This window comes from Epargyreus clarus, unplaced genomic scaffold, assembly GCF_041222505.1.
Source record: "Epargyreus clarus isolate Ecla_fem2 unplaced genomic scaffold, WU_Ecla_fem_2.2 ptg000003l, whole genome shotgun sequence".
NCBI lineage: Eukaryota > Metazoa > Arthropoda > Insecta > Lepidoptera > Hesperiidae > Epargyreus > Epargyreus clarus.
The window spans coordinates 2,716,396-2,729,858 of NW_027332211.1; positions in this window are offsets into that span (position 1 = coordinate 2,716,396).

The following is a 13,463-nucleotide window of genomic DNA, read 5'->3' on the forward strand; positions in this document are numbered from 1 at the left end:
GTTTTATTATGATGACTATTTACTATATTATTTAATTAAAATTTCATTTCATTCAAAAATCAGTAAAATACCGGAAATAACGCCATCTATGTTATGGATCTATAACTAATAGAATTTTCATTATAGTTTAACAATACACCACTAGATGGCGATAGCAATTTGTAGTTGAGAACAGTAGTTTCCGAAAATTTATATAACTGAATTTGGTAACATTTATCATTACATCGAATTATCTTGGATGTATAATAATTATGGATCTATCTCTCTGTGTTCACTTTTTTATGTAAATACGTTAAATTCGTATCTTGACTGTAGGTAATTCGCAATTTTTTGTAATAGATACTAATAAAGTTGTAAGTTATTTATTAGTTATTCAAGTAGGTATTACTATTCTACATTTTATTATATCTTCTTCGCCTTAAGTCATTTCTTCTTCGGTTAAGTCATTAGTAATATCCTTTGAATTCTATGTTTGCATTAACTCATTAATATAATTTTACCTTTACTAAACCCTTTGCCGGCCCATTGCTCGCAAAGTACTTATTTATAATTAGCGAAACTGTACTCCGTGCTTCTCCAATACGAAATAACTTTAATTTATGCCTAATTAGTGTTACAAATTGTACAACATTATCATTAACATTTAAAAAATAAAAGCAATGTTGTGATATTACAAAATTAGCAAGTTTATTATAAAATGATGTTAATCTAAATATGTACGCAGTGTGCAACAGCGACAGCAGTTAAATAACTGCTTTTTAACAATTAGTAGGTAAGTCGCCTTGGCATGACAAAATAGCTTTTGCAAATAAAAACATGCGGTTAAAAGTTGACCTCACGCATCTCGAGTTTACTGAGGTAGGGTTGTGCTGTTCTTATTTTAGTATTATTTTTTTACATATTACTAAAAATTAATTATAAATTCAGACCTTCATTCTATTTCCTTCCTGTAATTCCAATTAAGATATACAAATATTTCAATGTAACTTTTTGTTAGTGTAGAAGTAGGAAAATAGCATGCATGCCGCGTGGTGGTAAGTGGCTTTTATCGCTCATGGACATCCGCAATCAACCCTAGATAACATTAGATTCACACCATAGCTCGGAAACAGAACCATTGTCATGCCTGGGACTAAGTTAGATCGCCTCGGATAAGCAGAGCTGGATTAACCCTGTATGGGCCTGTAGGCAATACAATTTTCGGGCCCCTTTTCCTTACCTATTCTGACTGACTAAATAATGTTTTTTTTTTTTGCCTTCTACCCACATTCCTGAATACAATTCCCGATATAGGCATGGATGACGTCCTAAGGGCGGGTTCAGACATACGCAGGCTCTATGCGTGCTCAACGCGGGTTGGCTGCGTGTTAGTACGGAGTCTGCAGTGGGCCCCTGTCGATCCTGGGCCCCTAGGCAGTTGCCTACTCTGCCTTAAGGTTAATCCGGCTCTGCGGATAAGTTTCCTCGCCCTTACAACGTTCTTCAAACCAGAACACTGCTGTGATTAGACAGAAAAAGGTCTTGTTTGCAGACCTTTTATCTTTTACGGACAAGTGAATAGTTTAGGATCTCACTGTTGTATAATTACCACTTAACCCGTGTATTTAACACCGAACTACACGCCGGTTGGCTTACAAGGTTTTATACAAATAAATAAAATCTGAAGTGCCTAAGTGTTATTTCAAAACAACTCGTAATTTCAGCGTGTATAAACCACCATCAACCCATCGCTATCACATTGCTGGGCTCGGGTCTCCTCTCAGAATGTGATGGATTTTGGATTTTGGATGGTAACGACAGATTGATACTGCAATCAGCGCCGTAGTTAGAGTCGTAACTCGTAACTCTCCTGGCAAATTGATTTTTCTTATTCTAATCATTCAAGTTAAAAAAAAACCTGAGGAACTTTTTGAACGTAGTGTCTTTTCGTTGTATGTACGACCTTTGCTTTTTAGCTGACTCATTGTCATAAAGCTACGAAATGCTCTCGATTGAATTTAGCAACCTTGGCCGCTGGTCAAGCCAGCTTAGACGCTAACAGCATACTTATTATCTACTTTTAAAAATAGTAAAACAGATTATTCTAAAGAATTCTAAATTAATGTATACATTGCAAGCGTCTTCTATTAGACTTCATGCATCTTCGAAAGTTTCAAACTATCGTGGTACACGATAGTTTGAAACTTTCGTATGTCCTATATAATCTTATGTCCTGTACCTGTATGTCCTATATAATCTTAATATCTGTTGCTAAAGTTGTCCATAAGCAAAGTGTAGCATAAACTTAGAATTTTTTCCCTGTGTAGCGACCCTGCTTGAGTTCCAAATAGAAGTACCAAAGGTAAGGTTACCCACAATCCACACTATTGTTGTATTGTCACGTAGGCAGTAACTGGAGCGCTATGACTGAACAGGTTTGTGTAATAAATTTCAACTTGTCCTTGTCCGAGGTCTTACAGATTCGGAAGTGTGATGAAATATCCAATTACGCTATGAGCTAGTAAAGACAAGGTCATTGCTTCTAAACTGATTACTACAAATGATAACAACGTAGCTTTCCTAATAAAGTTTATTTAATTCCATGCGTTTAACACTTAACGCTTCGGTAAGATGAAGGTAAGTAAAGTAATTTGTAATTCTCCTTTTCATCTTTAATGCCATAGAAGTAACAAACGGCTAACCTATTCGATTGATATTAAACAACACTGAGTTCTCAAGCTGTTTATATCCGATATTGGACCTAAACATTCTGAAACAAAAGAAAATACGAATGTCTTCCTCCATGGCTAAAAGCACGATACTTGTGTCTGTGTCATCAATTTCTGAAGCGCTGGGCACGCCAAGAGTGTCACGAAGTATTTGACCGCCGCCACCTGTAAAACAAATATATAAAAAATAACATGCCTTCGTGATGAATCGATTAATTGGTCACTACAACCCCATTTAAACCACCGCACGTTCTCATAGTTAGTAGCAGTGATAGCCTAGTGGTTAAGAAACGCGACCTCTCGATCGAGGGGTCCGAGGTTCAAATCCCAGGCACGCACCTCTGACTTTCAAATTTTTGTGCGTATTAGAAATTAATTATCACTTGCTTAAACGGTGAAGGAAAACATCATGAGGAAACCTGCATACCTGAGAGATTTATAAAAAACAAATCATAAAGGTATGTGAAGTCTACCAATACGCACTTGGCCAGCGCGGTGGGCTATGGCCTAATCCTTCTCATTCTGAGAGGAGACCCGTGCCCAGCAGTGGGACAGTAATGGGTTGATGATGATGATGATGATGATGACATTCTCATAGCTACCCTTAACACGTTGAACGCCATGGCGAACACCAGTTGTCCGACAACGAATTAGCCCTCCAGGCCGCTTTAAAAATAATAAAATGGCACAAATTGATGTTTGTGTTTTATTAGATTTTTTGATAAATAAGGACAAAAATATTATATTGGTTGAGATTCCAGTAAAAAAATACAGTGTATTAATAAAAAAAACACTGGCCGACACCAGTGACCGCCACGGCCTACGCGGAACACTTATCGTAATTCTAGCGCGCCGAGCCGCGCGGGTCACGCTGTCACTCACTCCCCGCGCCAGCCGCGAGCGTCGCCGGCGCTTCCCGCGGTTCCCGCCCCGCATTTGCGCGCCAACAGTCATTGCTTCAACACGCTTAATACACGTTTGCATGTTTTTTATTTCCATCCTCCTCCTTGCTTCGATGTCCTCAATGCTGAGGGCCGTGACCCGTGGATCACCTTAACTCGGACTATATTGCGCCAACGGTGCCGGTTCTCAGCAAACGTGGATGGCTTCATGCATCTTGCTATTAAGAGTGGTGCGGATTTGATCCGACTAGCGCATCAGACTACGTCCGCGCGGTCTTTTTCCATGGACTTTGCCGGTGATGACTATCTTCTCGAGATTGTCGCTACTCTTCCGGGCAATATGGCCGAAATACTCAAGGACTCTCTGTAGGCAGATGGTCGAAAGTCTAGTTGAGATTTTGAGTTCCTTGAGTATTGACACATTAGTTCTCATAGCTGTCCAATGAATACGTAACATCCTCCTCCAGCACCACATCTCGAACGCGTCCACACATTCTCGGTCGATTGCTCTGAGCGTCCATGTTTCGGCTCCATTAAGGAATATGGAGAATATGAGCGTTCAGACAAGCTTCTGCTTGATATGGTTCCTGATGTTCCTATCTTTCCATACTCCTTTTAGTTGACCCATGGCGCCCTTGGCCATTCCAATTCTACGACGGATTTCTAAATCACACGAGCCGGTGTTAGAGATGCTGGAGCCCAGGTAATTAAAATGGTCTACTTTTTCAAGGTTTAACGCTCCAGTGAGCTCCAGTTTAATTGTTCGGTCGAACACAATCAGTTTAGTCTTTTCTTTGTTTATCTTCAAGCCCAGTTCACCACTTATGTGTTCCATCCGATCCAGCAAAAGTATCATTTCGGCTTTCTGAGGCGGCTAGGAGGGTAGTATCATCTGCGTATCGTAGGTTAGTGATCTTCATTCCACCTACGGTAATTCCTCCTTCCCAGACATTTCCATTTCCAGCCTTTTGCATCGATTTTTGCAACCCCGTGGGTTTTGCGATACAGGACTTCAAGATTGGCGACCAGGTGTAAAGGTATCCCTAGTTCCGCAGTACATCCCAAAGTTTTCCCCAGTTGACGCAGTCGAAGGCTTTTGTATACTTTTATTTCCATAGAAGTAGTAAAATACGATTAAAATTCACTTAATGATTTGTATCTTATTTACATTTTAAGAAAATTTAAGTGTCGATGTCGGGTCATCATTATTTTACACAGCTTTATTATTTCTTTTGGCTAAGTTATACACTGTAGTCTACAGGGCCACGCGGGTCATTCTCTATACATTTTTTGTTCGGTTTAGTTACTGTTGGCCCGTTGGAGACATTTAAATTTAGATAGTGCTGGCGGGCACCTGGTGTCCGCCACGGCCTGTAGGACCGAGTCATGTGTCGGACACCTGGTGTCCGCCACGGCGTACGCGAAATATCTAGAAATTTAGCGTGGCGTTGAACGTGTTAAGAATTAAATTGGAACACCTCGTAGACATCATACGTATCTTGGCAGAAAATACGAATCTTTCAAGTATTCTGAAATGTTAAATCTCTAACCTTACTAAAGTAGAGTACCTACTGGTTGTTGTTTGATTGATTTAGAGCAAGAGTATGGTACTAAAAAATGAAGCATTATTTTAACTGATAAAATATGATATACGTAATAATAAAACTTTCTTTTTCCAAATCGGTATTATACAATATATTTGTATATACCTACTGAGTAAAGTAATAAAACGAATTGACCTAAATTAATAGTTGCCTGTCTATTTACTATGAGATACCATTTCGTTAAAGTAATGGAAGTAGGTACTTCAATTAAATGCTCTAAGTATTTCAAGTTTTGAAATTTGTATGGTAAGTGCTGCATGCGGCATGCCTATATAAATAATCTGTGATGTTAGCGTTAAATTGAGGATCTGTGGTGGCCTAGTTCGCGCTCAGTCGCTTGGAAATAATTGCCTCGCATCATAAATCATCGCCCATCGCCGATCTATGCATTACATTATTTGAAATATTGTTAGCTTCGACATAAACTAAACATAATAAGTTTAACATAACTAAACCGAGCATAATAAGTTTGCTTTTTTGTAATTTTTCTACACTAATATTATAAAGAGGAAAACTTTGTTTGGTTGTAATGAATAGGCTCAAAAACTACTGGACCCATTTTAAAAATTCTTTCACCATCCGAAAGCTACATTGCCACCAGGAACATAGGCTATATTATATATGAAATATATTTGATAAATAGATTTTGAGGCGGTACAAAGTTTGCCGAGTCTGCTAATAGGTACTACATAAAAGTGAATCACTAATTTATGAATTGAAACTTTCTGCATCTACTTAAAATAAGTCTACTTATTAAAGTTTGGGTATGACTTTCTTCTATTAAAATCAATTGACAACTACATCGCATAAAAAGTCCCGTGCCATGTCGTACCGGCAGTAAGCACAGGCCCTAAGTTTAACCTCTCATTCGCATCCTACGACATCCCTGCGTGTGTGTACTGACGCTTTTGGACCGGAACAAGATTGTACGCTAGATAAATATAGTTAACAAACTGACCTTACACATGGATACATATTACCAACAAGACACTCCCTTACTAATATTAAACGCACTTTCGTTACGCAGCAGGGTCACACTTTACGCATGGATGACTGAATGAAGCCTTCACGTACTGCTTGTGTTGGATCTCATTGCCAGCAATCGAACGAGCGTCAATATTATGACTTATTCAACAAAATTTAACTTAAGGCACGCACACTTTTTCCAATATTAATAATTATGATAAATTACTTAGGGATTGGTGGAAATCCCCAAAATTTGTACCTATCATTCATTTTGTCTTCGTTCGTATGTAAAATATTTATGAAAAATAAAAAAGATATAGCTACATTTTTTATTTAAATTACTAAGCTATTGTTTCGCATAATAAATATTCATTCAAATGTATGTATGCAAATTTTAATTGGTATAAATTAACGTTAGGAGAAAAAACTGAGAACAAAAGGATACATTCATTATGTTTTCTATAAAATTACAGTAATAAATGTGGCTTTATTTTTCGTTTATCTAGGTTTACATACTCTTAAGCTAATATTAACGAAATCGTAGCCATAGATAAAATGAGTGAAAGAAAGATGGGAATGTTTTTTTTTCTTTTTTATTTATCAAGCGTAATAAACTACTAAGTATATAGGTATTTTATCTAGTAAAAAATAAAAGTTCACAATAAATCTTCCCCTTAAGAAGCTAAAAATTACGCGATAATAGTTACGACTGGCAGTAAACTGATATTCCTAAATATTATTTCAACCTTGCCCGAGTTGCAACCTGGTGTGAAAATTACTGCAAAGACAAAAAACTAACACTTGATACTGTATCGAAGGCTACAACTTTAGACAATTGCTAATAGACTTATCCGATATCTAAGTTAGAGTGGAGGTCCAAACTAATTAAAATAAATGATAAAGTTATTAAACAAAATTATTACAACTTCAGTATCTCTGGTATCGTATAATAAATTTTCTGCTTTGTAAAAGCTCTTTGAAATATTTTAAAAGATATATTAAGAATTTAGGAAATGAAATCAAAAAGAATTGATCAAAAAGAAAGAAATGTATACTAAGTACAACTCGACATTTTATCTTATATATAAAATTCTCGTGTCACAATGCTAGTTACCGTACTCCTCCGAAACGGCTTTACCGATTTTCACCAAATTTTATATGCATATTCAGTAGGGCTGAGAATCGCATACTATCTGTTTTTCATACCCCTCAGTGATAAGGGCTGTTCACCCTTAACATTTTTTTATTTAGGTATATAGCGACACACCGTTTGCCGGGTCACCTAGTATCACAATACATACTTATGTATAACAGGCTTCGTGAAAACATACCTTTAACAAAACAAACTCGTACGGTCATTGTCTCCATCTCGGCAAACGCTATCCATGTCAAGGGTCGTTGCGAGAAAAAATATTGACCACTGCTAAAACTTTTAGTTATTCTGGTTGATGAATAATTGAATATTAAACAAAAGTAAGTATTTGCATTGGTTTCACTGCAATATTTGCTTACTATTGCAAAAGCGAGGTTCTATATTAAAATGACAGAATGTGATTTAGTTTCCATAAAATCCTTAACTGTGAACGTTAAGGTTACTTAGCTTAGTACTGTTGGTACTAAGCTAATGGAATTAAAAATAAGTTAAGGGTATTAAGTGCACAACAACTTGTTATTATTTTTTAAAAACTAAAAAAATGAAAAATAAATCTGCAATTTCTTCATTTTTAATGCTAGGTGAATTACCTATTTTTTAACTATTCTTAAATGCGATAGAACCTCGTTGTATCTGTGCCTAGCCTTCATTTGTTCACAGTAGCTGAACACGACAGATTCCGTTCCAAAGTTATCTATCAATTTATCAATAAGTTTAGCAATCAAAAATTACAATTAAGAGTCTACGACCGTTAAGATAGTATAGTGTAGTTACAATTGCAATACAATCAGTAGATAAATATCGACACGGTTACATATAAATGTCTGATAGTTACTTTATAATTCTTAATACATTTCTTATAGGAGCATTCAGACATTGAAATTGAAATGAGGCCTTTTTTAAAGCCGGCGACCCCTCTGGCAACTGTCCATAGGCGATGGTGATAGCTTTCTATAAGGTAGCCCTATAGTTGGAAGTATGTCAACAAGATATAAATTTATATACCCGTCCTTTGGATAGCCCTGGCAAAAAATAAAGGGTAGGGTCATTTTCAAGTTCATGTTGATTTTTTAAAGGATTTTTAGTTCTAGGAAAACTTACTTTGAAAGATTTTGCTTTTACTAAACTCAAAAAACTTGAAGCAGGGTTATGAATGCAACTAGCTAAGTAGTTTTGATTTGACATTGAAAAAGCCGACATTATCAGTAGAGTAAGAGAGCAATTTGATAAATACATTTATTGTTACGACATAATGCAATTAATTTAGACCAACCATTTCTACATCGTACTATTAGACTAGCATTCCTTAAACTTTTTATTGTAGTATCTAAACCTTGTGGTATTTTCGAAATAAAACCTTGCTGCAATACAGATACCTAAATATATACTAAAGTTTATTAGATTATAATAAGTTTGCTAATTTATACATTATTTTAATAACATTTTGCTAAATTACGCGCTATTTGTGTCATGACGTTCAAACAAATTAAAATAACAATGTCACGAGTGCAATTTTAGAGATATTAAGACAAATTAGTTCTCTAATTAAATCGTATCTACCCATAGATTAGTAAAGATACTTCGCCGCCTTGAAATTGAATGAAGCCACAAACGGCTTATTAGTAAGTTCTTTTTTTGAATTCTTGACAAATAAAAACATTTTTAGAGAAAAATTACGAATAAATAACTAATACTGCGTAATTTAGATAATAAATAAATGATTATTTCAAATATTTTAAGGACATTTTAGCACGGAGACGTGGCAAAACTTTTTTACGCAACAATTTCATTTGTCAAAACTGGTTACATTTTCTTGTTAGGAGTGAGTAATCTTTACTAATATATGTATCTACCATATCAGTATCTGCATATCAATTCTATTGAATTAATACATTTTACTTAATATAGATTAAAGTCAATAAAATTTTATTTACTTGACTTTAAAATATTTGTAAGTTATTACAAATATGTATTTTTAAAATTTTATTGAGAGTATACTTATACTTAACCTATATATTTTTCAAATGATAACATGTGCGCTGAATTTTGAAAACATTAAATTTAAATTTCGGCGAGTTACACCTTACCAGTGGTTTTTTCCTTCGCTGGTCACGCCATTCGATGGACTACATCTGTTTAATACTGCTTACCTTAAGATTTCGCGCACCAGATAAAATAATGAAGCCTTTCATTATAATTAAAACTAATTAACGTTCATGGAAAAATTGTTAACATTTTACATGCTTGCACGTTATAATGAAAATCGTATTAACATCATAATTATGTTATTCGTAATTTTGTTCTAGTAATTATGTTCTACGTATTACAAGTCTTAAAACAGGAACCAATTCCTTTATTTTTTATAATATGGGAGATGCAAACGTAGAACCCCTTCAAATGGTATCGCTAAAAATGTGCTAAAAATATTTTCTCCGTAAATGAAGTAGGTATATACTTATGACATAAATTAGTACACAGCCTAAACTGATGAGTCTTCACATGGTCTATATTATAAAGCTCAAAAAATGCTTAACTGAACGATCTAATCTCCGCAAAATCCCGACCCTTCTATAAGCATATTTTAAATTTGGTAGGCTGTTTATTAAGTAAGTATAAACGCCACATTATGATCTTCACACTTAACGACTATTTTAAACGTTGGAAAATCACCTACCTACGAATACCGCTTCAATTGCTTGAATTAAGTATAATTGTGAATAGCTCATGTCAGCCATAAAGGTGGTTTAATGAACGAGTAGAGTGTATAATTAGCAATGTTTCCGTCTATTTGTGCAACGTGTCGCATTTTGCAACTCCATTATGTCGGCATCTACCGGTGTTTTACGTTTTTGGTCCGTTATTGAGAGCGGATACGAGATAGCAACCTTCTTCAGCTATTTCGCTCGTAAAATTGTAAAAAGAGTGACACATAACTTACACTTACTTACCTCACTTATATGTTTATTTATTTATTATATTTAAAACATATTTATGTATGTATGTATGTACAAAATATGTATATTATTTATTTATTTAACACCTGCCGCAAATTTTCTCCATTCACCAATGGTTGACTGGTAGAGTATGCCATTAGGCATTAAGTCTGCCCTGTTGTAATATAACTTTGTGTTACTTTTACAATAAATATATAAATAAATAATACTCAATAATGTTCTGAACCTCTGTCATTCGTCAACTCATTTCTGTCCCAATGCTATCCATGGGTCTCCTCTAAGTGAGTCACCTCCTTTTGAAGGTGGTAGAACCCTTTTAGGTTCGTCTCCGGCGGCACCACCGCCACACCTATTTCTACCTAATAACAGCAGTGTTAGGCGCTGCTGTGTTCCGGTTTGAAGGGTGTGGTAAGGGAGACATACTTTTCCGAGGCGTTCCAGCTTAGTCCTCAGGGGTAGCGGCGCATCTGTGGCCGACCTCAGGTAGGTATATCTAATCCTATCTGGGGTTTATTACAGATGTCCATGGGCGGCAGTAGCCACTTATCATCAGGTGGACTGCATGCTCGTCTGCTACTCTTATATTATAAAAAAAAAAAAAGTATGAGATAAGGCATTCTATTACGCTGGCTAAGTGCTGAATGTTAGTCTTCACACCACATTTCTTCACGATGTTTTCCTTCGCTATTAAGACAAGCGATCATTAATTTCTAAAACTTCAAAAGAATAAAGTGCGTTGACCATAGGATTCGAATCTCGAACCTTCAGCGTAACACGTCGAATCTATCCAGTAAGTTATCACAGCTTCTAACAATACCATATTGTAGTGTAGTCCACACAGTGCACGACAAGTACATACGGACAAGGTTTGATTTTATCATCCACCTTGCATAGTCTTGCTGTCGGTTATGTACACTACTTTAAAATTTTAAATACATTCAGTGCATGATTGTTAGTACACTAAGGTTATGGAAAGTAAATAACAAAAGATAGATTACAAATTGTTGTGTATTTCTATACAATACTTGTTTGTCCTTTTTTGTTTTTCGTAATGTACCAGCAAACGCATGCAGTCCACTTGATGGTACGCATGGCCAATGCCTCTCATGGACATTTGGCATCATCCCAGATGAAATTGGAGCATTACCTCAGATCGGCCACAGATGCGTCGCAATCCCTGGGTGCTAAGTTGTAACATTTATGTGCCTTTCCCGTACCACATCTTTCAGACTAAAAACCTACCCTGCTATTTGCTTGCTTCTATTAAACAGAAATAACTAAACCAATGAATCAGTAATGCTCCCGGCCTTCCAGTTCTATCACCTTCATTCATTCAATTTACTCGTAAGTATATCTAATTATAAGTCTTATTCAATCTAGTTGACATCAGAATGTTTCACTCTACTTACCGTCTGGTGTCCTGATTACGTCACGCTTAGTATTTCCTGATTTGACGTAACAGTTGCCACCGCCACCATGTAATCCTGCTTCAAACTCGGACACCACTTATCACATCTATTAAAGTAATGGATACCTAGATTCCATGTTAAGTTGTCAATTCTACGCATAAAACAAAATATTTATATGAAATCTTCAAACTCTACTAAGCTGGGCAAGAAAGGGTGTGTGTGTGTATATCGAAGAATACTCTCTTTGGTAAATAATATTAGTATTTGAAAGTTATAAGATGGATTACCGATAGTCGATAATTTGCATAGCGCTTCCTTGCTTTGAGTAATAGGGCGAAAACGCAAACCCACGATACAGGGTCGTAGATTTCCACGACACATTAAAACAGCAGACGTTAAACCTTATCGAAAGACATATGGGCGATTTAAAAATATCTTATACTAGTTGACCCGGCAAACTTTATACCGCCTCTAAATCTATCTATCAAATATATTATATATAAAATATAGCCTATGTTACTCGTGGATAATGTAGCTTTCGAATGGTGAAAGAATTTTTAAAATCGGTCCTGTAGTTTTTGAGCCTATTCATTACAATCAAACAAACAAACAAAGTTTTCCTCTTTATAATATTAGTCTAGATGGGTTTCTTACTAAAAACCGTACCTTTAGAGTAGTGGCGTGGTACCCATCCCATTTAAAAACAGACATAAATATGTTTGTTTGGATAAAGATCTAGCTGTGCCATAAAAACAGTTACGATCAATTATAGTCATTTCTAGCAAAGATATTAAATTTCTTCGTTTTCTACTCTAATATAAAAATAGACGACCAAAGAGCAATATCGAAGTTACGAAGAAAACCGCAAGATTTGGCAACCCTCTGCGTTCCTATCAGTTGCACTGATTACGTCTGTTGCGGTAACCGCCAGTCCTGCTGACGTAACTTCGTCTTGCCACCGGACAGTAGTGTAATAGCAATAAAATCTACTAAACTAGACTCTAGTTATAAATAACTGTTACAAATATTACGTTGGAACAAGTATTAAGTTAAAAGACGGAAATGGGCGAAAATGGTCGCCCACATTTTCAAGCTTTCTTAGGTACACTACCTACTTTGTCCTTGAAACTCCAGGACTAGAATAGAGCCACGGTATCCGCTGCCTGTCGTAAGAGGCGACTAAAAGGGAGCTTCCGGGGTTGCGGGCGGCAAGAGTGGGAGCTCGAACCGTCCAGTAAGCTACCCCGGGAAGGACGGCGGTATGTGTGGTCACATACCGTCGTAATCACCAGACGTTGTAGGAGGAGCGAACGCTCCACCAGGGCAGAGCCCGATCGGGGCATCGCGTTTGGAGGACTCCGGTTGTGTTCCGTCGGAGATCCTGGAGTTCTCCAACAAGCGCTGAGGACGGCCACGGGGGATTTTAATGCGGTAAAAATCACACATAACCCGGCGTCGCTCCCACGTTGTCGGGTACCCTTCGAAGGTTTCCCCCTCGAAAAAAAGGTACACAACCTACTTACCTATTTTTATTTATTCACACACCTTTAAAACGTACCCGACGCCGTAGGAGCGACGCCGGGTTATGTAGGATCTTTACCACACTGGTGGAGAAGTCCGGGATTTCCGACGAAACACAGCCGGAGTCCTCCAGATGCGATGCACCTATCAGGCTCTGACTTGGGGGGAGCAATTACGCTCCTCCCACATCATGTGATGATTACAATGATGTGCAGTTTGTGTGGTTGTGTGATGTGCAGTTTGTGT